The following is a 25,760-nucleotide window of genomic DNA, read 5'->3' on the forward strand; positions in this document are numbered from 1 at the left end:
GATACATATGTTAAAATGCTTGGATAATGTTGTAGAGATTGCTACGTTGAAGAATTTGTTGTGATGCTAAATTGTTGTGATGCAAGGCAAAGGCAAGGCTCCATGACAACAAAGGCAAGACTCCATGATAGCAAAAGGCAAAACTCCATGACAACAAAAACAATACAAGACTTAAGGTTGTTGAAGAAATGGTATGAAGAATAGATGGCTTTGGAGAGTGAATGTTGCATACATATGCTTGCATTGCTTTCATATGTTGTGTGCATATTGTTTACATTGGAGAGTGCTTGCATTGTGTGCATGTGTTGTGATGTTATAATGTTGCTTTTGGCATTATGTTGATATTGGTGTACCTAATCATTATAGATGGCTGAAATAATATGTGGTGGAGCACTTATTTATGTTCTAATATTCACAATATGAAGAGCTTGGAAACAAACGAGTGGAAGGCAAAGCGTCAAGCTTGTTCACTTCATATTCTTATGTAGAATACAAACAACCAACAAACTATCTTTATAAAAGATGTGATTTTGGAGGGCATATGAGTTAGATGGTGAGAGAATATGTGAGAGTTGATACTTGGCACATATGAAGCTTATGTGAAGCAAATTTGAAGGAAAGAAGAGGCAGCGATAAAGATGGAGATACACAGAATTGATGACCAGGTAAACCAATACATTGTTGTTTTTTGTTTGCATTAAGGGATTTTAGTCTTCTTTCAAGTAGTGGCTTGATAAATATCAGGTTGGAGCCTGTTGAGGTAGGATCCTCCTATCTTTCTTGCATGTTGCAGCATGCAGAAAATTGAGGTAGCACCCTCCTGTAGGTTGGAGCCTACAAAAAATCAGATGTAATAAGGGAGTAGGAGCTTGCCTTTGCATCACAACAATAACAAAATCATGGTTTCCTCCCTTTATGGGTTTCCACTTATATCTGGTGTCAATATGTGTTGTTATTACGTGCTGATGTGATGTTTTGGTTTACTTATTACTTTTTGTTCACATATTCAATCTGTTGGTCATTATTTCTTAAGATGCTCATTTAATGCTTCAGTTAATGAGTTCAAAGAATTTTTTTTTAATGTCCATGAATGGACTAAGCTGATTCATCCCCCCTATTAGTTTAGTCAAGTTTTCATCAATTGGTATTGGAGCTGGCTTCTTTGGTGTAAGCCTAAGAGCTTGAAGGTAGATTTGGTTGAGTCATGGACTATCAAAGTGTACCTGTCCTTAGTACATTAAACTTTCATGAATGGAGAGATGAGGTTAAAACATAACTGACAACTGATGGACTTGGTGTATGGAATGTTGTACTTGATGGTTATTGTAAAGACTCTCCTTCTGTGCAAGAACAACAACGGAGGGCTAAGGCAAAATGTGTTATTGATAACAATCTTCATAATAAGGATCTTGATACATTAATAGACCTAAATTCTGCAAAAGAAATTTGGGATAGATTGCAGCTCATGCATGGAGAGGCTAGCAACAACAAAGTAGAGAAAAAAAAGAGGAGGAAGGAGAAAAACCCCTATCAGAAGGAAAGTGTTCAGTTAAATGAAACCTCTACATGTGTGAATGTACCTGACCCTCACAAAGAAAAGACAAATGAACATCAAGCTAGGCTTGAATTATCATTGGTTAGCATAGAAAGATTGAAGAATGAAAACAAAGATCTGAAGAAACTGGTGCAGATATTAGATGAGAGAGAGCATGAGGACAAGGAGGAATTTGTCAGCTTGAAGACACAACTTGAAGAAGCAAGGAGAATAGAAGAGGTGAATTCAAGGAGAAAGACCTACTGTGTGAAAGATTAGAAGCTGAGATTGATTCAGGTAGAAGTAAGTTAGAAGAAATGAATAGGTTGTGTAGGTAGCTAGAAGAGGAGGTTTCCTCCATTAAGAACTTAGAAAAATCAGCCATTAAAGAAGACACACCAACCCTGAAAATACATGTAGAAGAAGGGACAAACAATGTAATTAAAAAGGAAACAAGCAAAGGCAAGAAGCATAATCAAAATGAAAAGAATGAATTGGAGAAAATACAATCTGCTCCTAAAGATGAGGTTAAGAAGCTTGCAAGAATTCAAAGGAGGAATAATGTCACGTGCCTCAATTGTCCTAAATTGTTGAAAATCCATGGAGATGGTAGTTAAATTATTTTCCTCTTAATGGCATTAACTTGTGATGTTTTCTTATCATCAAAAGTAATGCTAAGCAACAAATAGAAGAGAACACAAGATATAGGCACGCTGCCAGGGCAAAACCCCCCTCAAGGGGAAAAGCCAGTCACAAATTCTTCCTTCAGTAGATTCAAGATGAGATGACCAAGACCCTTACAACTCAAGACTACCTCCATCAAGTCATCCTTCGTTTCATGTGTCACTGTATTATCACCGAATTCTTGTCACTAAAATATTACCGAGACCTCTTCATTGTAAGAGCACCGAGACCTTCTCACTGTGGGAATATCGAACCCTTCTTACTGTGGTGACATCAAACCCTCGTCACTGTAGTTATACTGAACCTTCATCACTATGGTTACATCAAGACAATGATTGCACCGAGACTCCGGAATGGTAGCATCGAAATTGTGGTAGGCTGAACCTCAATTCGCATTCCCTATCTATGATAGCACCGAGAGAATTTCAGTGCCTCCAACGAGCTCCTGTAGAGACATCAAACATCCTCTTGAGATTGCACCGAATCACTCACTATAGTGACACAATGACCTCTTCTCTGTGATCTGAACTTCTGTGATTGCACCGAGAATGTCCTTGTGATATCACCGAAACATTTCCTTTGAAATTGCTGAAATACATCTCTAAAATCCTTATCCGAATTGTTCTGTGGTAAGACTAATGCGAATACCTTAGCTTGGTATATATAGTGGTTCCTCCATATAAATGAGCTGACATGTCCATATGAATAGATGTGTCACTGTTATAAGGCTGACATGGATTAACTTGAAGATAATTTATTTGAGGCCGACTTGAAGAGGCTGATTTGAAGACTTTGATGAAGAGGCCGAGTTGATGACTTGTTGAAGAGGATGACTTGATAGAGGAGTATTTGACCCAATAATAAATGACTTTGACAATAACCCAAAGCCTACAATGGAGGCTTGACCTATAATTGACCCAAAGATGAAACCCATGCTTTAATAAGTCAATTCAATTTAATAATAAAATTATTTTCACTTTCTTTTGACAAATATGTTACATTTGACTCAAGTACAATAATGAAGACCAAACCTAGTTACATTTTCCAACATATACCTGGCCATCCAACATCAAACTGAAGGAGAAATCAAACCAAAGATTATCAACAAAAGATGCAGCAAACAAGAAGGCTCTCTCAAGCAAGCAAACAAAGAAGACAACCATCCACCAAGTACACAAATCATTTCTATGGTTATTGTTATTTGTGTTGTGGATTTGGACATAAAGCTATTGAATGCAAAATGGATGTAAGGAAGAAGATGAGCACAGGAAGACACATACCATTTCTTCTATCTCTTAGCCACACTAGATATTATGTGTATGACAACCTTGGTCACAAAGCCGAGGATTGCAAGCAACCATATAATCTAAAGAACTCTAGACAGAAGACGGAAGCTACTTCAAGCAGACAAAACTACGAGTCAAAAAGATATGTAGACAAAATAATGCAGATCACTAAGGTGTGGAAGAGAAAGAAAAAAGATTGTCCTCTGACTTCTATGACAAAACGAAGTCATTATGGCCTCAGAGGGAGCTGCTTAAGAAAACAAAAGATGAATTCAGGAGCAATATCTCAGGGGGAGTGCAACTCAAATAGTGTTTTGAAGATACCTCAAGAAAACATATGTTCAGAAGGGCTTGAGAAACAAGTTGTATAGCAATGATTACTAATGACAAGATGCATCAAAAACTTTGGGAAATGGTTAAATGAATACTTGTATCATTGTTGGGCAAATGAGAATGTCTTGTGCACAAGTTTAGACTATTCAAGAAGTTAATTAAAAAAGGAGGGGAACAAGAATTTATCAGTGCATGCCATTGGGGGAGGCATCACCAACATTGATTAACTGCATACGTTGAAAAGCTTCAAGTGAAAAAGTGGAGCAGAACCCTAAAAGATCAAGAAGACTAAGAGAGTAAACAAGCATCTAAAGGATGGAAATGGAAACCTAAAAGAGAATTGAGCGCCCAAAATAATGCCCATATGTAATGGTAAGAATGAATACGCTAAGAGAAGGTAACGCAAGAAAGAGGTAGAATAACGACTTTGTAATAAGAGATATAATTATGACTATCCAGTATTGATAACAATAGAAATAAGAGCAAAGATGAGAGGAGATAGAACATTAGATAATGAATATTGACAGTTTTGACAACCCAACATAAATATATTATTGTTGCAGATGATGCTTCTCTCCATGCAAGAAAAAGGGCACAATAGAGGAAGGAATCAAGTTCACTATCCCTCACACAGTGATGTTCTTTAAATAACGCATTACAAACGATGAGTGCATTTTATAAATGCTTATTGGAGTGTGTTGGTAATGGTTAGTATTTTAAATACGTTAATGCTCGAATGAATACTTTAATGTTGGAGTGAATTCTTTATGAACAATGTATTATTCATTTAATGCATGGAATGTTGTGTAAAAGATGCCAGCATCATTAAATATTTTGCAATCACTTTTACAATATATGCCAACATCATTACAATATGCCAAGTTTTGATTACAATATGCTAACGTTGATTTCATTACAATATTTTCTAGCGTTAATATTCTTCCGAGTAGCATTTAGGGTTTTATGCCCTAATTTGGATAATATTACAAGGATACTAATTTCAGAATTTCTCTTAGTAAGAAGCATTAAATAATGTCTTGGCACACCATGAAGAGGATGAACCAATGATCAATGAGTTTGAGGGTGAAAGAGAAGGGATTTCACCATTTAGATTGAGGAGTGTAAAATGAGTGTGAACCATCTCTCATTCTGATATGTGAATGCTCATAATTTCTTTTAACATTTATTAATGAGATTGGATTTCCCTTACGGAGGAGGAGCAGATTTCATAGTATACAACAACATAATATAATTGTGGCCTCCCTTATATATAATAAGACCTTCTCTCATATCATCGTCAACATACAATGTGGAAGAGAAGGGTGCAAAAAAGGCCTCAAAGCGGCAACAACCTCCTTCTCTTTGTGGCTTGATGATGGAACTGTGGTTGATTTAAAATGGGTTCCTTCGTTTCATCAATCGCCCCAAAGGCCCATTTTAATACAATGCGACCTCATATTCTCTTTGGATGGTACCATATGTATATATTTGATATTGGCACTAGAATGGTGGTATTATTATTAAAGAGGCTTGTATATATATCGTTGGATTGTGCCATAAAATGAGGCATACATATGAGGCATATATATATGTATATATATATATATATATCGTTGGACTGTGCCATATAACGAGACATATATAAATATATATCGTTGGATGGTGTGCTTGCATCGACTTTATATTATTGTAGGTGCGGTAGTATCACCAGTGATCCATTATATTATTGTAGATCCATTATCATGAATATGTATATGCGGCCTTTTATTATCATTCGATCCATTATCATGAACACAACATGGGGCCTTTATTATCATTCGAGCTTGTATATTATCATTCCAGCCTGTATTATCATATATATTAATAACAAAATCGTGGTTTTCTCCCTTTATGGGTTTACACTTATATCTAGTGTCAATGTGTTATTATTACGTGCTGATGTGATGTTTTGGTTTGCTTATTACTTTTTGTTCACATATTGAATTTGCTGGTCATTATTTGTTAAAATGCTCATTTAATGTTTCAGCTAATGAGTTTAAAGAAAATAATTTTAATGTCCATGAATGGATTAAACTGATTCACCCCCTTTCTCAGTTTAGTCAAGTTTTTGTCATCATGCACAAAAAATATTTATTACATAAGATCTTACAAATTCAACCCTCAAAGGGGGAATATCCGCTCGTTATAGACCCTCATAATATTTATCCAATTCTGCGGCACAATATGATCTAGTAGACCAAGTGATTTGTAATAAAATAATATATAGCCAATTAACTTAAATTTTTTCCAAATCACTTTTACAATAGACTTGACCAAAACACTAGGACTCAACTAACATTTCGACGATAGATTTCACCCTAGTTTTGGGGTTACGCTGGAGGGAAAAACTCTGTTGAGTAGCCGTGTTTAGAAACACACAGATCGGTGAGACAAAAAACCTCCTAAGATTCATTGCCAAAATTATATGCTTACCTAGGTTGTTTCATAATTAAACAGTTATACTAGCATTATTTACATTATAAATTTGCAGAATGGGTTTACAATGACATGAAACACTGCTGACTGATGATTCTGAACTTTGAAAAAGATTTTTCAAGCTCCTGGATCCTACTTCCTTGGAATGTTGAAAAATGGGTGCAACACACCCTATCCTACACCACAACAACCCGCATTGCCATTACCACCACCACAACAACAACCACTCCCATTACCTCAAGGTACCAATCAACCTTCGTAGCAGATGCAGCAGCTGTTTAATTCAAATCCTCCAAGACCAACTCAGCTGCTTGCACAACATGTACCAAATCCTAATAATAGGCCTCCTCAACCTGTACAAAATATAGAACTGCAGAGTTTCCCCACCTATGTCATTACTTCTTTTCCTATAAATGAAATCCAACTACGGTCTGTGAAAGTGTTGAATAAAAATAAATCTGCAGTCGTTATTTAGACGCATTCTTTGAAGGTTCAAACAGAATCTTTTTTTGATAGTCTAGGCTATAACTTGGGTCATTCCAATGGGTAATGTAGGCATATTGCCTTGTTGAGAGTGTTTGTACTGGTGGTATGCCTTGCCATAGGAAAGACTGATATAAGTAGCATTAGCCCTACGACGGAGATGACTTAATTTTATTTTTGTCATCTCAGAACCCACTTTCTACAATGCATCACTTGAAAAGTTAATTCATACCCCAGAACAGTGCCAACTATGGCTCTATGATAGTTACAATCATAGTTGTGATGCATAAGTGATATAAATATAGCAGTGTTCTTGGGCTACAAAATCCATAACTGAATATTTGAAAGACACATTCATCATGACAATGAATTCTGCCATCTAAAGAGTTCAGAAATATGCCCAGGGTAGATAACATGAATTGGCCGATGATCATATTAATGTCCAGATACAAGGTGGACTGTGCCAAAAAATTAATCATTGGAACAACTTAGCTTGGCCTAAACAATGGTAAACCTAGGCAGCATCCTTGTGTTGGAAATATCAATGTTAAGCTTAGTCCAGTTTAAGTAAGCATAGGTGGTTCTCATATTTACAGCTCCGGCATTTGACTTTTGTAGCACCCTCAAGTGTCATACAAAGCATGTTTCTTTATAATGCATGTGAGATTGGGAAAGTGATTGATTTTAATCATTTCCTTACAAACATGACTATGACTTTGTCCGATGGTTTGTTTTTGTCCCAGAATTGACTGTAGCATGGGTTTAATATGGTTACTATAAATCATTACATTGTCTACTTTTACTTATCGCAATGTGGTCGTTGACTAAATTTTTGTTCGTCTGCTTCAGAGTGTGGCAATTGTGTTTAACTAATCGGATTTCTTATTGTGGTACCTGAAATGTTTAGAGCATGTTTATCTTGAAATTGTCTCTTCTCGTTCCCTCATTATGGGCATAGTGCAGCAATGGCTTAAGCATCATCATAGTTTTCCATGATCAATTTTCACCACAAATAGTGTTTTGTTATTAATCAAAATAGTCTGTTGTTTTTGTCTTCTAGAAACAGTACAAGTCATGCTTTATTGGAGACTAATTTTAGTCTTTTTGTTTTCTTTAAATTTATTTGAAGAAATGGATTCTTTTGACGTCTGAGTCTCATTCGAAAACACCCAGAGAACTTTCCTGTAGTAGGACTCAAAATAGTGAATGATCAAATGTGGCATGAAGCTTGATCATTGGTCCATGTTTCATTGATGTGTATTCCATTAGTAATTGTGGAAGCTCCTTTAAATGGTACGTGACCGTGATAGGAAACAGTTATAAGATCCTCTCCATGCATTTCTTTCATTTTCTTTAACGTGGGAGAGTTTTATCCTTCTTCTGGAAAATAATAAGGGAAGTTTGGCAGTTGCTGTTATATTGTGCTATACATCCTCTTTAATAATTCAAGTCCACAAAATATGTTGTTGTAAATATCTTCATTGATACAAAGTCTTAATATGTATATAATGAACATCAACTAAGATATTTTTAACCCCTAGAATAAGTTTGAAGGCTCCATTCTGCTTCTAGAAGAAAAAGTTGGCGTAGGAAGATGCTACAATCTTAGATTCTCGTTTGAGTCCACATACTTCTGGCTGAGTATAGATTATTGCATGACACTCTGATACAACGAAAATGGACTTCCTCATTCTGCAATACATTTTGAAGTATGCCATAGCCTTCTTCTTCCTCGGTTTTAACCGTTTTTGTCAATCGGAAAGATATTGGTCTGGTTAAGGTTGTTTTGTTGAGTAATCCCTCTGTATTGTATTGGTTAAAGCCAAAATGAAATTCTACCAACTTCTGTTTGAATCTTGAACTTCATACATGAAGATCATTAAGTGTAGATGCAAGGTTATTGTACTCCACTTTTGAAGTAATGCTTGTCGTGATTGTCACAGAAATTGTAGGCATTATAATTGCAAGCTTTTTAGATCATCTTAGTCGTAGAAAGCTTTAGCAACTTTGGACTACAGATACGAATTTGTGCGATTTCTTGTTTATAACAGTGTCGAGCATTATTTGTGATTTTGATGCCTTGTTGCAGAATTGATGAAGAGATTGCAAGAAGAAGGTTGATAGTTGAAACCAGTTTGAAAGATTATGAAGAATACGAAAGGGTGAGGCAAGAACTTATTAAAACGCATGACAAAAGGAGGAGGGAAATTAAACTAAGGCAATTACAGGAGGAAGTAGCCTTCGAGAAGGAAATAGAGCGTGAAAGGTTTGAACTCCTAGAGAAATATCAGAAGAAAAGGCAAGAAGCAGACAGTGATGCTGTTTAATTTCAGAAGCCAGGGATGCGTTTAAATAGGTATGCTCTATATGTTAGAACCATTGTTTGGTTGTGGGCAATCGTACTTTTGTAGCCATGTATTTGTTTCAGAACTTGTTACAACGTGACCATGACAAACTGGGAAAAACTAAAACCAGAAGGGAATTCTGCATTTGCATTTGTTTGAAGAAGAGGAGTATTAGTGTGGAACGAAGTACCAACCAAGAGATATATGCCATTGAACATTACCACCACATTTGCTACTAATATAAACTTGTTTTTGGATGAGAATGCTAAACCTTCCTCTGTTAGGGGTGTCCTAAAGATACTCCTAAAGAACTGTGGTTTCCATAAGATGTTACAGAGTGAAGCCGGTGGCCATTAGTTTCATAACGATGAAGATGATGGCAATATGAATTCTCTTGACTTTATTACTTTCATGTCTCAGAATTTCAATATTTCTATAGTTGAAATTTCTATATTACTATACATTTTTGAAGTACGAAATGGATCTGTTTGTTTGCGTTTGTTTCTTAAAGCAAGTCAAATTTGAATTCATTATTTTAAATGTAAGCATAAATGAGCTATAGAAACGATTATAAACTCTTACTAAATTGGTTGGAATGAAGTTTGAAAAAAAAATAAAATCCTTAAAAATGAAGTGGAGGCCATAATAATTAAAACTATAAAAATTATAATTAAAAACTATAATAATTTTAAAATTTTATAATAAATTAAATTAGCATCAATTTGTTTTATTTCTTATAATCATTATAAAAATCACGAAAATAATTTTAATCTTCCAAGTCTGAAGATAAATTTCTATAATCATTAAACTTTGTAGCAATTATGAAATTTATGAAGTTTGAAAAAAATAAATTGAAATCCTTAAAAATGAGTATGCCATAATAATTTTATTTATTTAAAATCACTTCCCGCTGTGAGGTGGTCTGACGAAAATTGACCGACCCATGACCTCTCATTAGACGGGAACTCGACTAATTAATAATTTAAAACTAAAACAATTATAATTAAAAAGTATAATAATTAAAACCTATTCATAATTTTTTCCTAATTCTGGTAACCATTTTAAAAATCACATAAATTTCTACACTAATTGAAATTTATAGCAATGACAAAATTTATAATAAACTAAAATAACACATTTATTTTGGTTTTAAATCATTAAATTAAAATTAAAATTTATTTATTTTAATAAATTCTGTTGAATAATTATTAAATTAAATTAAATTAATTTATATTATTTTAAAATTTATAATTAACTAAAATTACACATTTATTTTGGTTTTAAATCATTAAATTAAAAGTTAAGCTTATTTTTTTAATAAATTCTTTTGGATCATTATTAAATTAAATTATATTATTTTAAAATGTATTAAATTCTAAATAGGTATAGCAAGAAATAATAATAAAAGTTATATTAATTTTAAAATTTTAAATTCTAGCCATTGGTTTTAAATCATTAAATTAAAATCTAAGTTTATTTTTTTAATAAATTCGGTTGAATAATTATTAAATTAAATTAATTTATATTATTTTAAAATTTATGATAAGCAAAAATAACACATTTATTTTGGTTTTAAATCACTAAATCAAAATTTAAGTTTATTTTTTTAATAAATCCTTTTGAATAATTATTAAATAAATTTATTAAATTCCAAGTAGGTATATATTCAAGAAATAACAATTAAAGTTATATTAATAGATTAAATTAAATTTATTAAATTCCAAGTAGGTATATATTCAAGAAATAACAATTAAAGTTATATTAATAGCCTTAGGAGAAGACTACCTATTTTTTCTTTATTAAAAGCTTGATATTTATCTAAATTAAAGTATAAAGGAATTAAGGGACACAAACATAACCCTTAAAATAGGCTCCTTGCCAATCTATTAAGGTATTACCTGCTACCCCAAGGGAGAATATGACGTTGGTCAAAGACAAAATCAGGGGAAAAAACCTATATAATGTTCTCACCAATGTTGTTAGATTTCCTTAAAACCTAGTAACCGATTCACAATTTCTAGTGTAAAACTAGAAGTACAAACAACTGTTGCATTGGACACTTAAATTGCAAATACATTGAGTTTTCTAACTTAGCATACATAACGGAAAATAATAATAAATCTGATGACAAACACATATAACACGAGATATACCCAATAAACCCCAAACTCCAAGAAAAAGGGAGTTTATTATCTTTAGCAAAAGGGTTTTCTTTGGAAAATTACAACAAGGGAAAACTTATCTTTCACCATTGGAAAAAAACTGATCTACTGAAAGACCACACAAATCTCTCCTTCTTGCACACATGCGAACTGGAGATCTCACAAATGTTGTTCGAGCTGGGGCATTTAGTCTCTCATTTGATCTCTTCCTCCTTGATGTTGAACCACTGTTATCTATTGAACCCTAGTATTTTCCTCTTGCTGATTTGACACACTGCTTGTGCTCAAATGACTTGCCACTTACTCGCTCTATCTCCTCTTACAATTTTGACCTCAACCCTAACATCTCTCTAAACGACTGAGACTAAATCATAATGAAGGGTTAAGATTAAATCATAAGCTAACTTAGGAATTTTTATTTTTTCCCAAGTCCAAATTTAGGAAATAGTTAAATTAATAGTCTGCTAAAGTGACTGTCTTATGGGTCCCTCTGCGAGCCTTAGCACTTAGCTAAGCAAAACCCTTATTCCTCTACTCCAATCAACACTCCCTTTTAGAGAGAGAGGAAGGTGTTCTGCACTATACCCAACTTCTCTCTGAGGTAAACAAATCTTGTCCCTGGAAAAACCTTGGTCAGAATGTTTGCTTTCTGCTCCTCTGTTGGTATGCACTGGAGTGTAACTATACCTCTCTAGATAATATCCTTGATGTGATGATAACATATCTCGATGTGCTTTGAGCGATCGTGAAACACTAGCTTTTCAAAGAGCTTGATGCAACTTTGATTGTCACAATGGATCATGGTAGGCTCCAAGTCTTGTCTAAACAAGTCCACAAGAAGTTTCCTCAACCAAATAGCTTCGCACCACTGCCAGATTGAGATCATTTCCATTGATCTCTGCTTCTGGATGAACCAAGAAACAACTGTTGATCCAACACTAAATGTGCATCCCAATGTGCTCTTCCTGTCTGTGGATCTCCCTGTCCAATCTGCATCTGTGAAGCCCTCAAGCCTCATCTCATCAACCTGTCTATACCACAATATGTACTCTATTGCCCCCTTGAGATATCTTAATATGTGCTTGGCAGTGACCTAGTGCGCTCTAATAGGATTGACCATAAGCTGATTCAAAGAGTTAACTGCAAAACATATATATGGCCGCTTGTTTACCAAACACATCAACAACCCAATTAATTGAATCATCTGGATGTATCCACCTAGCTCCAATTTGTGTCTAGAGGCATGGTCATGGGCCTATAATCTTGCATGTGAAATCTCTTTAGAATCTTCGGGGCATATTTTCCCCACCCTAGGAAGTTCTCACAATCACCCTGCCAAACCTCAAGCCCAAGAAAATTGTGCATCAACCCCATATCCTTCATCTCAAACACACTTGCAAGACCTCTCTTGTGCTCCTAGATGAGCTTATCTTTGTCTCTAAAAATTAGATTGTCCACATATAACACCAGAATAAGCGACTCACCTCCAACAACAATGTAGTAGAGGTTGGGGTGGGTAATCGTCTATCCAAGCATACCATGCCCGTGGACCTTGTTTGAGCCCATACAAGGCAATCTTGAGTCTACAAACGTGAGTATCCTTGCCACATGTCTCAAATCCCTCTGGTTGCTCAATATAAATCTCCTCCTCAACAATCCCATTGAGGAACACTATTTTAAAATCCATTTGATGGATCCTCTACCCCATCGTTGTAATAGCCCTAACAAACGAATATCTGACCATTGGGGCTAAGGTCTCGTCATACTTGATTCTCTCTACTTGTGAATTCCCTTTTGCCACAAACCTTGCCTTGTATTTTTCAATGCTCCCATCAATCTCATGCTTGATCTTATAGACTTAGCGAGAGCCCACCATAGATTTTCCTTCTGGCCTTGGCACCACTTCCCAGACATCATTCTTTATGATGGATACATACTCCTCCACCATGACATCTCTCCACACCTCCTGATTGGCTGCCTCTTGGTAGCTGGAAGACTCGACATCCAACAACTCAGTCATAAGTGCTAGATATCCTGTGTACCTTTGTGGCTATATGCGCTTTCTAAATGATGTATCAGGAGCACCAACTCACTCCTGTGCCGCTTGGATCAACTGATTTTCCCATCTTGCTCTCCTCCCTGTGCTGGGAGTCACTGCTTGAGTGGGATCTACCCTCTCCTTCAATTGTGGGTTCCCCTCGTCCTTACCCTGCTCGACCTACCCATCAACATGTACAACTATAGTCTGAGGTGCTGGTTGAGCTTCCTTCTTGGGAGCCTAGTACTTCTCCTCATGCATTGCAGTTTGCTCATGCTCTAAGGACTTACTCAAGGCCCTTCCCTTCTCAAATTTCACATATCTTGTAATGACTGCCTTTCTAAGCGTTGGTATATACATCCTGTACACCTTGGATGTCTCGTTGTAGACCACGAAGATGCCTTTCTCTGTTGTGGGTTCCAACTTCATCCTTTCTCTATTGGTACATGGCAGTACACGAGAGTGTGAAATATCTAAAAAGGTGACACATCTGGTTTCTTCCCTGCAAATGCCTCCTCTGGTGTAACTCCCTCCAACACTCTATGTGGGCTCTAGTTTTGTAAGAAAACTGTTGTATTGCAATTTGCATGCCTCAACACAAAGAAAATTGGGCAACCCCTGGTCATGTAACATGGCTTTGGCCGCTCCAATTATGGCTTTGTTCTTGCACTTTGCCACCCTGTTTTGCTGAGTGTTATATGGTGTAGTCAGCTCCCCTTTGATGCCCTCCTTGGAACACAACTCCTTGAATGCGTTTGAAGTGTACTCACCACCATTATTAGACCTCAACACCTTGATTTTTTTGACAATCTGGTTTTCAACTAGACCTTAAACTCCAAAAACTTCAAGAAGACCTCATCCTTCTTCTTCATGAAAAATATCCAGGACTTCCTCGAGTGATCACCTTTGAAGGTGACATAATACTTGTACCCACTAAGTGATTCTGTTGAGAAAGCAACACACACATCCAAAATGAACAAGGTCCAAAATACCCTTGGCGCTATTATCTCTACTAGGCAATGAAGTTTTGGCATACTTGTCAAGTGTGCAACCCTTGCACATCTCATGCTGGTACATGCTGTGCTTTGGTATCCCTGTCACTATCCCTTTGAGAATCTTCAACGCATTATTGTGTAGATGCCTCATGCGCCTATGACACAATTCCCCAAACTCGTTTGAGTCACGACGCACTTTGTTGGTTAACGCTGTGACTATCTCAAATTGCAATCTGTACATGCTCTTGCACCTAACTTTGATATGCTTAACCACCTTGGAGTTTGAGGGTTTTATAAAAACCCTACCTTGTCGGAAGGTCATCTCGTACCCCTTATGCTCCAATGTTGAAATTGAAACGAGGTTCTTCTTGAGCCCAAGTACATAAAGGTCATCTATGATATTCAGAGGGTTTCCAGACCCCCTCTCAAATCAAACTATACCAGTACCCTTGACCCAATGCTTGCCATCATCTCCCATCTCAATGTTGAACTGCATGTCCCTTTTTGACAGTTTGTTGAAATACTTCTTGTTTCCCATCATGACAGGACGCACCACTGCCCACATGCCATAAAATGGTAGCCATTGAGCTGTCCATGCAAGCAATGAGTGAAAACTCCTTGAAATGAGAACTCATCTATTTGCTACTTGGCCCTTTCTTCCTATTAGGGCATTTAGTTGCATAATGCCCAAACTAGTGGCACGAAAAGCACTTGATCTTGCTGAGATCCGTTTTCTTCTTCTTTTCCTTGGAGCTTGGCTCTCCACCACCACCACCACTCTTTTTGCCCTTGGATCTGCGCCCTTCGTTGGCTAAGGCAAAGTTCTCATCATCTTCTTCGGTCTTAACACGAGACCCAACTTGTTTGCGAATTTCTCCTTGGACACAGTGACCCCATATATGAAGGCTTGCCATGACTCGGTGAAACCCAATATAACAAAATTCACTAGATGTCTATCCGGAACTGTCTCGCCCACACCAATCAACTCTTCCTTTTCTTGGGAAAACTTGGTGAGGTAAGACACCACAAAATCTGACTTGGTCATTTTAATAGCCCTGAGCTTGTCCTTCAATACCAACTACCTGGCCTCACTCGAACCCTGATAGAGACCAATGATTGCTGTCCACATTGCTTTCGCTGTTTTCTTCCTAGTCAAGTGAGGAATAATGTGGTCTTTGACTCCCTCCAAGATGATTTTTCTTGCCTTGGTATCCTTCTTGTTATGTTGAGCCAAATGTTGAGGGTTAGTGGGTGCAGTTGGGATATTATCAACAAATCCCATACCCTTTTCTCCTCTAGCACCATTGCTATCCTTTCACGCCACAAACAAAATTTGGATGCACTGTCCAATCTATTTTCAAATCTAAGACCTTGATACAACATACTACTAATTCACATTGCCGAGAAACAATGCACACTACCCAAAAACCCTAGCAGCCAAATTGATCAGATAAACTCGCTCCCTTTGAATCATGAAGCATTTTCTTGAAGATAAAAACTTTGTTTGGTCTTCAATTAGAGGCTATGCTCTGATACCATAGATTTCCTTAAAACTCAATCACCGATTCACAATGTTTAAGTGTAAAACCAAAAATACAAACAATTGATACATTAGAAACATAAATTGCAAATACACTGAGTTTTCTAACTTAGCATGTACAACAAAAAAATAAATAATAAATCTAAAGACAAACACATTCAACACATAGAACACAAGATATACCTAGGACACCCCAACTCTGTGGAAAACTTGCAACTTTGGTGTGTCTTTTTATTATCTTCAGAAATAAAGTTTTCTTTACAAAATTACAGCAAGGGAGAACTTCGCTTTCACCATAGGAAAACACTTGATCAACCTCCCAGATAACTCGATCTTCCTTACGCACTTGATCTACTGAAATGCCACACAAATTTGCCCATCTGCGCACACGTGAGAGCACAGATATCTCCTCCTTGCACGCACATGTGAACTGGGGACTGCACAAATGTTGTCTGAGCCGAGGTAATTCGACCCTCACTCGGTCTCTTCCTCTTGGATGCTAAATTAATGTGATCTGCTGAAACTTAGTTTTTTCTTCTTGCTGATGTAACACATTGCTTGTGCTCAATTGACTTGCCACTTGCTCCATCTCCTCTTATAATTTTCTCCTCTAATAATTTTGACCTCAACTGTAACATCTCTCTCAACAACTGAGATTAAATCGCGAAGTAGGGTTGAGATTAAATCATAAGTTAAACTCAGGAAGTTTTAATTTTTCCTAAATCCAATTTTAAGAAATAGCTAAAGAAATTAATATTATACTAAAGTGGCAGTCTTGTGGTCCCTCTGCTAGTCTTAACACTTAAGCACGCAGAACCCTTACTTTTCTACTCCAATCAACAAATGCAATGTTAGAATTGGTAGGTGGCCACTAGACAAATTCCTGGAATAGATTCGAGGCTTTTGACCACTGTTGTGAAGCTTCGATAATAGAGAGATGAAGCTCTAAATCGTGCAAACCAGGGGGTGCTTAGCACAAATGAACTAGAATTTACAAAGTGAGGTAATTGAGCCAAAATAAACTAAACTTTGTTGAGAATAAAAACAACCATAGAGTTACACAGACAATAATCTAAAATCTCAAAACTACAAGAGGGTCTAAAATTGAACCAAAGTTGAGCAAGAAGAGACCAAAAAGAGATTGAAATGAGGAAAGTCCTCGTGCCCATAGTGACAAGATCCTCGTCCATTTGACATGCACAGCCAATTACATTTAAAAAATAGTTGGCCAAGAGCAATTGACTTAGAATACCCGCGCAAAATTGACATCCATAAAAGCTGAGGGATGCAAAGATGTTATATGATTTTTGGAAGAGGCTCATGTTTTCATCGTTGTAACATTCCTACAAACCAAATTCCAAAGTGATTCTCCCTGTGTTTGCCATAATTGCTGCTATATCATCAGATCTCCTTCGATCACAATGATGCCTTCTGGAGTGAAGCGCTCCCACAGGGAGCCAACTTAGCAACATAACATTTTGTGAATTGTTAGTTCGTTGCTTGTAGATGGTGCATGCTATTTAACTGCATGTCATTGCCAGGTAGAGGTGGCCACCATCCGATTGTTTTACACTTGATCGCCCATCACACACTTGACCCAAAATTATTGCTCACTTGCCATGGGAAAGTGTAAATATATATATATATTTGTAAATTCTTCTAATATTTATTAAATTTGATTAATTTTCAATGTATTAATTTTTTCAAAAAATAATAATAGCATTTATTATTTTGATAAGTATATCTATTTTGGAACGGGGCAATTTTAGTATGGGTGATAGGTATTTAACCTTTATAGAATATTTTTTGAGTATTTTTTTTAGTAGTTTACAAGAATAAAAAAGTTTAGATTTATCTTTAAAGTAATTATGTTTTTGTTTTTTTTGTTTTAATTAAATTAATTAATTAAAAAAAATGTTATATGACTAAGCCTTATATGAAATGAGTTATAGTTTTTTGGGCACGTGGTATTGATAAGCTCATGCTATTGGCCCATGGTATTATAACAAAGCTTATTTATAGATTAAGAATGTCCCCATAAAATATATGGGACTCTTTATGGTTAATAATCTTGTTACATTTTTTTAATTTATTTAAATAAAATTACAATTTAGTTATTTTTTTTATAATTTTCATAATATAAAATATATGATGAAGTGTGTTTTCTATATTTATTATAGATTAATAACTATTTTACTAACCATTTAATTTATATAAATATTTTCTTTAAATTATTAAACTCTACATTTACACTAAATAACTAAAATAAATGTATATTAATTTTAAAATACATTTATTTTAAATTTTTAAATAATTAAATTTAAATTAATTAAGTTATTTTTTTTAAAAGATTTTTCAATATCAAAAAGTAAGTCTCGGTTATGGATAAGTTGTTTTTTTTTTATTAAATCTAAATCGCAAATAAATGTATATTCATTTTAAATGATTAAATTTAAATTAAACGGAAGTTATTCCCTAAGTCTCGGTTATGGATTAGTGATTGTGATTGGGATGCAGTTGTCGGTTATGGATAAGTTGTTTTTTTTTATTAAATCTAAATCGAAAATAAATGTATATTCATTTTAAATGATTAAATTTAAATTAAACGGAAGTTATTCCCTAAGTCTCCGTTATGGATTAGTGATTGTGATTGGGATGCAGTTGGATTCTACTTTGGGAATTATAGGAATTAAGTTATTTTTTTTTATTAAATCTAAATCGAAAGTAAATGTATATTCATTTTAAATGATTAAATTTAAATTAAACGGAAGTTATTTTTAAAAGATTTTTCAATATGAAAAAGTAAGTTGGATTCTACTTTGGAATTATAGGAATTAAGTTATTTTTTTTTATTAAATCTAAATCGAAAATAAATGTATATTCATTTTAAATGATTAAATTTAAATTAAACGGAAGTTATTTTTTAAAAGATTTTTCAATATGAAAAAGTAAGTCTCGGTTATGGATTAGTGATTGTGATTGGGATGCAGTTGGATTCTACTTTGGGAATTATAGGAATTAAGTTGATTGTTATTTGAATGGATTTATATATTTTAGATTAAAATAAATAAATGAAAAAGAAGATTACGTCATTGAAAATTGGGTTATATATTCAAATCTTGCAGTTTCTAAAGATTACCCACAGTTAGAAGGGAAAATTAAATTTGGTATGATTCTCAATTATAAAGGTTCAATGATGAAGAATTTGGGATAAGATGCATGACAATTTTTTTTTTTTTTTCTCGTTCTTTTTCCCCTCTCTCATGGACTCGTAATGCTTTGGTACTTGCTTATAACTTGTCGGTGGTTTGAGCGTTATATTTGTCTCTATGTTTACATTACAAATAGATTGTGGTAATGTCTTCTAATTGGTGAGTAGTCAATGTATAAAAATTCTACCATGTTAGAAATAAAATTATCTTAATTTAGACATTTAGCAAAGTAATTACCATATACATGCTCAATTGAAGTGGTATAATTTGAGGGGCAAAATTGGGTCGTTACATTCTACTCCACCCACCCCACCCCTCTCTTCCTTCCACTATTAGCACTGACTCCACCGCTAGTCCTCTCCCCCACTATTAGCATTGATTTCAATGCAATAATAGAATCAAAGCACAAATGTAGTATGCCTTCTCAAGGCATCCTTTGATGACCATGTACCTTCATCAGAGTTGTAGTTCCTCCATTCAAATACCTTTCATTGCCTAATATCTTTGTTCTAAGACAATGCTATTTCCTTGTTGAGAATGTATGGGTATGCTTGGAATTCTCCTTTTGGTTCCACTTGGATCCAAACCCAATCAATTATATAGTTTAAGAGTATGTATATATTGTTTTAGTAAAAATGCATGAAACACATTGTGAGCTTCTATACTTAGAAGGAAACATAAGGTTATATGCAATTGGTTCTATTCTATCTAAGAATTTCAAAATATCTATAGTATCTAGATGCACGTTTGGCACATTGTTCATATTTGAATGAGTTTTAATTTGATTTTACTTTGGGAAATACATCACCTCCAACACTAAATTCTTCATGCACTTTATTGTTATTTGCATCATTTAAATACCTAATGTATGTTTTAAAATTATTAGCTTTTAATGTATTAGGTTAACGTTAAGGGGCCACAAATATGTAATTTAATTCTTTTATAAAATTAGCAAATCATATATTAATATGCAAAAAATAACACGTTTTCCATAATACCATCAAATATATGAATAGTATGTCAGTGAGAAACCACTTCAATAATAATAATCTTGTTCGTAGTTTGTATGTAATTATTTATCTCGAAGATCTAAACATACTAAAAAAGTATTGTTTTTTGGGGCAAAAAGTTGCTATTAACATTTTGTTTTTAGTTTTCAAAATATATGAAATACTTCCCTTGATATTTAACATGGAAAATAAATAATTAGAGATATGAAAGTAGTCAATATGGCTTGTAGTCCCCAACTTCATAATCTAAGTTCACATGAAGGTTGGGTTGGTGTTTGTAGGGGTCTCTGTGCTGGGGTCTAGTCCTCTTGATTTTGCTTCTGCCACACCAATTCCATATAACAAAGATCTTTGATAAATGCCTCATATTTGTAGTCTAAGAGATTCATCTCATTAACAATGGTTTTCTTTTAAGTAACTTATTCTTTAATATAAATTATGGATATGGTGTGCTAGTAAAGGTCAATTTGCTTGAAACACTTTGTCCTTGATATGAGAGAAACTTGTATATTGAATACATTCCATGAGATCAACATCTATGCCCTTATAAGAGATATTACCTCATCTCTCTCTCTCTTATCAATTTGTTCTACTTCTACTTCAATCTTAGGTGGAAACTCCCTATGATACCTCATAGTAGGTTCCTTTGCCTCCATTTCAACTTTGGTTGCCTTATTGGGGGAGTTTCCCCTATTGGGGTTCTTGCATGATTGGGCTCTACCTCCTTTGATATGCTTTAATGTTTTTCTATCTTCCATTATCAATTTTCCTTCATTATGCTACTTGTTCATGCTTGGAAATTGATTTTGTTCCCTCCCTTGACAAGGAGTAGAGCACTGAAAATAACCTTAAATCCCTGTCTCAATTGTTTTAGAATCTATCATAAAGTCTAACTCTTCAGCCTTAGTTGAAAAGAGTTGAATTCCTTTAGCAGAAAAAAGCTCAACCTTTTCCCATTCTCTATAAACCTTATCACCTTTGGCTACCCATTTCAATATAAACTATATCACTACAAAGTAGTCCCGTACTTGACTTCTCTCACAAGCAAAGCCTTGACTATATAGAAAGATGTCACTAGGACGGGTTCTAGAAATTTTTGGGACAACTCTACTCCAACATAAGCAAAGGATGTCTTGACATTGCCCAAAGCAACCATAAGAATAACCATTTGACACAAGTCATGGATCCTAGAGACATAATTTTCTTGAGACATGGTATTCAACACGAAGCCATCATGCTTGTAAGGAGTAGAGTAAATGGAAATTTGTTTGAAGGACTAAGGGGACACATTGAAATAACCACCCTCATTCTTCCCTCCCTAATCACACACAACATCATCATTCCAAAGTCATGCAACCTATAACTTAAAGGGATAGGCATAATCACATTCTTTATCAAATATATGTAATACGAAATATTTAAATTTGATAATACATGATATTTTTTCTATGTTGTTCACGGACCCAATAGATCATGACTGCTACATCCACGAAATATTTGTACCAGACAGATCCACCCAAAAGGATCACTTCCTATTGGGTTAACCACAAAGCTTGACTCCCCAGAGTGTCGAGAGGATTAAACCCGTGACCTCTCAATAGTAATGCTGCTTTAACAATGAGGACTATAACGAGGACTCAACCAATTGAGCTAACCCTCGGGGTTAATAATGCATGATATTATAATAAGCATCTTTCTTTTTCTGTTAGTCAAAATATTTTCATCATATTTTCAATGAGAAGTTGTTTACATCAGATGGATTTTCACCTCTACCCCCTTCACTCTGACCATATTTGTTTGGGGGGAGGTTATACTGAAGGAAATTATGATTTACAAAAGATAGATGACACAAAAATTTCAGCGAAATCCCCATACTAACTATACCACATGCATATCCAAAACTATTAACAACAAGCTACATGGCAAGAGAAATCATGACGGGTGATCCCTACCCTCTCCCGGGGTTCTGGGGGTCCATCTCCACCAACTACATGGAATTCCAAATGTGCCATGCGTGCCTCGATATCGTATAGGCAGTCCACTATTCGCCTTTGGTCCCTGCACAGGGAAGCAATAACGTCCAAGATTTCTTCCTGGCTAGACTAGATGGCATTGAAATAGGCTATGTACTCCAACCTATCTTCATATTGATGTTGATCAATGAAATTCACTTGCTCCTGAATCTCCCTTAGCTACTCGATAACTAAGGCTAAGGATGGGGCTTGCTCCACCTGTCCCGGAGAGGGCTCTCGACAGCGCTGTCGCCCCACTTCTACCTCCACCACCTCCTTGCCCTCGATAGGGTCTACCCTCAGCTCCCTCCCTCTGTCACCCCCACGTTTCCCAACCACCGTGACGCAACGTGTTGCGCTGTCGTATCATCTCGCCCACCCCTCCTAAACACTAAAGAACTAAAGGACCCCCTCCAGTGAAAAGCACCATCCAACCTCCCGTCATGCCCAAAACCTCAGTAAGAATGGTGTCCCCACGGAGCACCTCGATAGGAGACTCGATCGGCCACACAAGACCCCAATGAACACGGGATTTCCATGCCAACTCCACCTTGGTTAACAGATACTCGACATCAATGAAGCCCACTGTTGCCGCGGTAAGCTCTTACACTCACGACTCACCCTAGGGCACCCCACCTTCCTTAAACCTCCAAACCCATCCACACAAACAAAGTAGACCCCCTCCACACACACCAACAGGGCAAGCCCGTCCTCCCACTGGAAGAAAAAACTAGTCTTCAAATCCAAAGAAAAATAGAACAAGGCTAACCGACTGCTCAACAACGAGGCCACTCCATAGTCGAGTCCCTAGAACAAACAACACGCACAATAACCACCACATTCCCCAAGCAATTCACCAAACCAAACGACGAGCCAAATTTACAGAAAACTATCCCAGAGACAATTTCAAACATAAAAGGACCAACGCTCCCAATTTTACTATCAAAATTCAGACTTAGAGCCCTCACATTGAAGCTCAGAATATTACCTTGTGCATTCCTTGGCGTTTCCCCTTGGTTCCCACTGTATTTACGTGCATATCCAGGGATTTGGAGATCGAATTGATGCATCGGCTCCATGTTTGGTTTCTCCCATCCCTAGGGTCCCAAACTTTCCTGGTGCAACCAACAACAATCTTCTGGCCTTGAGCTGAGTCGCAAACAACCTAGGTTCTATAGAGCTCACCGCACCCTCTGCCACCTGTAGAAGGGTCGTAGCAAAGACCATAGAACCAGTGAGAGCCCCCCCCCTCTACATCAATCATTTCCCCCAACACACTAACATTCCTTCTGCCTTCCAACTTCCAATTTAATGCCATTCTCACTCTTGAAAATTCCTTGAATGCGAACATGCACCGATCCCAGTTGCTAGCCGACAGGCACAACACTATAAAGGCTTGTCTTATTATAATAAATCATGGTTATTCACCCCAATCGGGCAAATAATTATCATATTTCAAAATAATTAATCCCTAATAAATTAATATATCATATAATATTGGTTTCGAGATAAACACCCACAGAGAATTTAAACCAATAATCTTTTCGCATAGAATACCTTAACAATGCACCCATTTACTATCCAATATCATATAATGTTTGAACTTCTATTAACTTAATAATTTATGTTCATATACATTAAATAAATAATCTTAAAAAGATATAAAACAATGACTCACCCTCAAATTAATATGATTTCATTCCATATTTTGAAAAGAGAACCAATTTATTCTTCTTCAATTATAAATTGTGAAGAATATTTATGCATTTCTTTATTTATGGATTTATATAACAAGTGTAAAGATGACAATCTTACTCTTGGTGGTGACATTAGGGGAGAGGGAGTAATGATTAATGCTACTCTGCGTCTCCCATCTTAATATGTATTGTTTTTAACATTAATATGTATTGTTTTTAACATTAATGATAAGAAGTATAAAATATTTTTGGATAATAATTATTTTTATTAAAATATTTAAACATAAATGAAGTAATTAAAAATGGATAATGAAATGAAATAAAATGAAATAAGTGAAAATATAACAATTTTACTTTGGTGGCGAGGGGAGGGGAATTAAGGTCACTCTTCTCCTCCCCTATTTTCATAGATATTGTTTTTAACATTAATTTTAAGAAGTATAAAATATTTTTGGATAATATTTATTTTTATTTTATTAAATATTTAAACATAAATGAATTTATAAATGAATTTATAAAGATGGATAATGATTTTATTTTATATATATATATATATATATATATATTTTACTGATATCATATTGGAAGTTAAATTTAAATATCATAGTTAATTAAGTATTATTTATTTTTTAGTTGAAAATATGATAAAATATTTCATTTTTAAGATATATTTATTTAAATGAAAAATAGTCTATACATAAGAATTTTGGAAGTGTCTCCAACTTTTTTAAATATTGCTTCATTCTTATTTTGCAAGTGTGTCTCATCTGATTACCCACTTTGATGGCACTTTGATGTTGCCTCACCTATTTCTTTGGTTGATGCTGAGATGTTGCTTGGACACTTACTTCTTGATGATGCTTAGATGTTTGACGCTATAATTGTTGTTCATATGCTCAAAGGTTTCTTGTTTTCTCTACTTTCCTATAACTTGCTTGCTTAGGCACTACCTAGATTCCTATCATCTACTCACATTGATGGTACTTAATTTTGCTTAGTTTTTTTGTCCACTACTTGCTTAGATGTTGTTTGGTTTTGCTTTGTTTTCGTATTGCCTACTCATTTGTATGTTGTATTGCTCGACATCTATCTTTTGTCCCTTCACCACTTTAAAAAATGCATAGCTTGATCTTTAATAGTTTGAAATTGATGGGTAACTAAATAATAAGCATCAATGACATTTTGCCACCAATACATTCTGCTAACAATAGTATCTTTTTCAAAATTTAGATTGAAACCTAATAGAATAATTGATTCCAAAGATTCATCACGAGGAAAAGATTTTCATCTAAATGTTTTGGCAAAAAAATTACATATATAAAATTGTGGAAGTGTCATTGTAAGCTTTTGTGGTGTTGTTTTAGTGTTATCTTATTATACTAGACAATCTTGTTTAACAACTTGGTCGATGCTTGATTTTATTTCACTTGGTCACCTGCTCCATCTACTATTGGAGGCCGCCTCACTTACTCACTTGTTTGATTTCTACTTGGAGTCTACCTCATTTGTTCATTTACTTGATTGATGCTTTTTCTCAATTGATTGTCAAGTCTACCTCACTTGTTCACCTGCTTGGTTGATGATAAAAAATTGTCTCCTCTATTCACTTGCTTGGTTGATTGTTAGAGGTTTCCACACCTCGTTACTTACATGGTTGGTGCTTGAAGTATACCTCACTTGTTCGCCATCTTAGTATGCATGCCTTTTCTCCCTGTGGTCACTTCAAAAAAATCTTACGACAATTTGTGAGTTGCATTTGGTGGAAAGGTGACTTATACTTATCTAAGGTTTCACATTTCATTTGAAATAATTCTCTCAAACAACGATGCTTCAAATTCTTTGTTTAGTGTTACTTGAGTTAGTAGTGGAATGCAATTTCTATTGTTTATGTATTTTTTGTCAAGAAAATAAAAGTTGTGTATGTGTCTATGTGTTCACTTGTCAATTTTAAAAT

General features: G+C 35.2%; 1 pseudogene across 1 annotated transcript in view; it reads left to right on the plus strand.

The window, feature by feature from the left end:
* LOC149265960 (protein SUPPRESSOR OF GENE SILENCING 3 homolog) overlaps positions 1-9,552 on the plus strand; it is a 54,840-nt pseudogene extending 45,288 nt beyond the window's left edge. Inside the window, exon 8 of the transcript XR_016260107.1 lies at positions 8,885-9,552. The product of XR_016260107.1 is annotated as a protein SUPPRESSOR OF GENE SILENCING 3 homolog (transcript). The remainder of the gene's footprint in view (positions 1-8,884) is intronic.
* The last annotated feature ends 16,208 nt before the right edge of the window (positions 9,553-25,760 follow it).

Source organism: Pinus tabuliformis, chromosome 6 (assembly GCF_031772625.1).
Source record: "Pinus tabuliformis cultivar Carrire ecotype Pingquan chromosome 6, CPIR1, whole genome shotgun sequence".
Taxonomy (NCBI): domain Eukaryota; kingdom Viridiplantae; phylum Streptophyta; class Pinopsida; order Pinales; family Pinaceae; genus Pinus; species Pinus tabuliformis.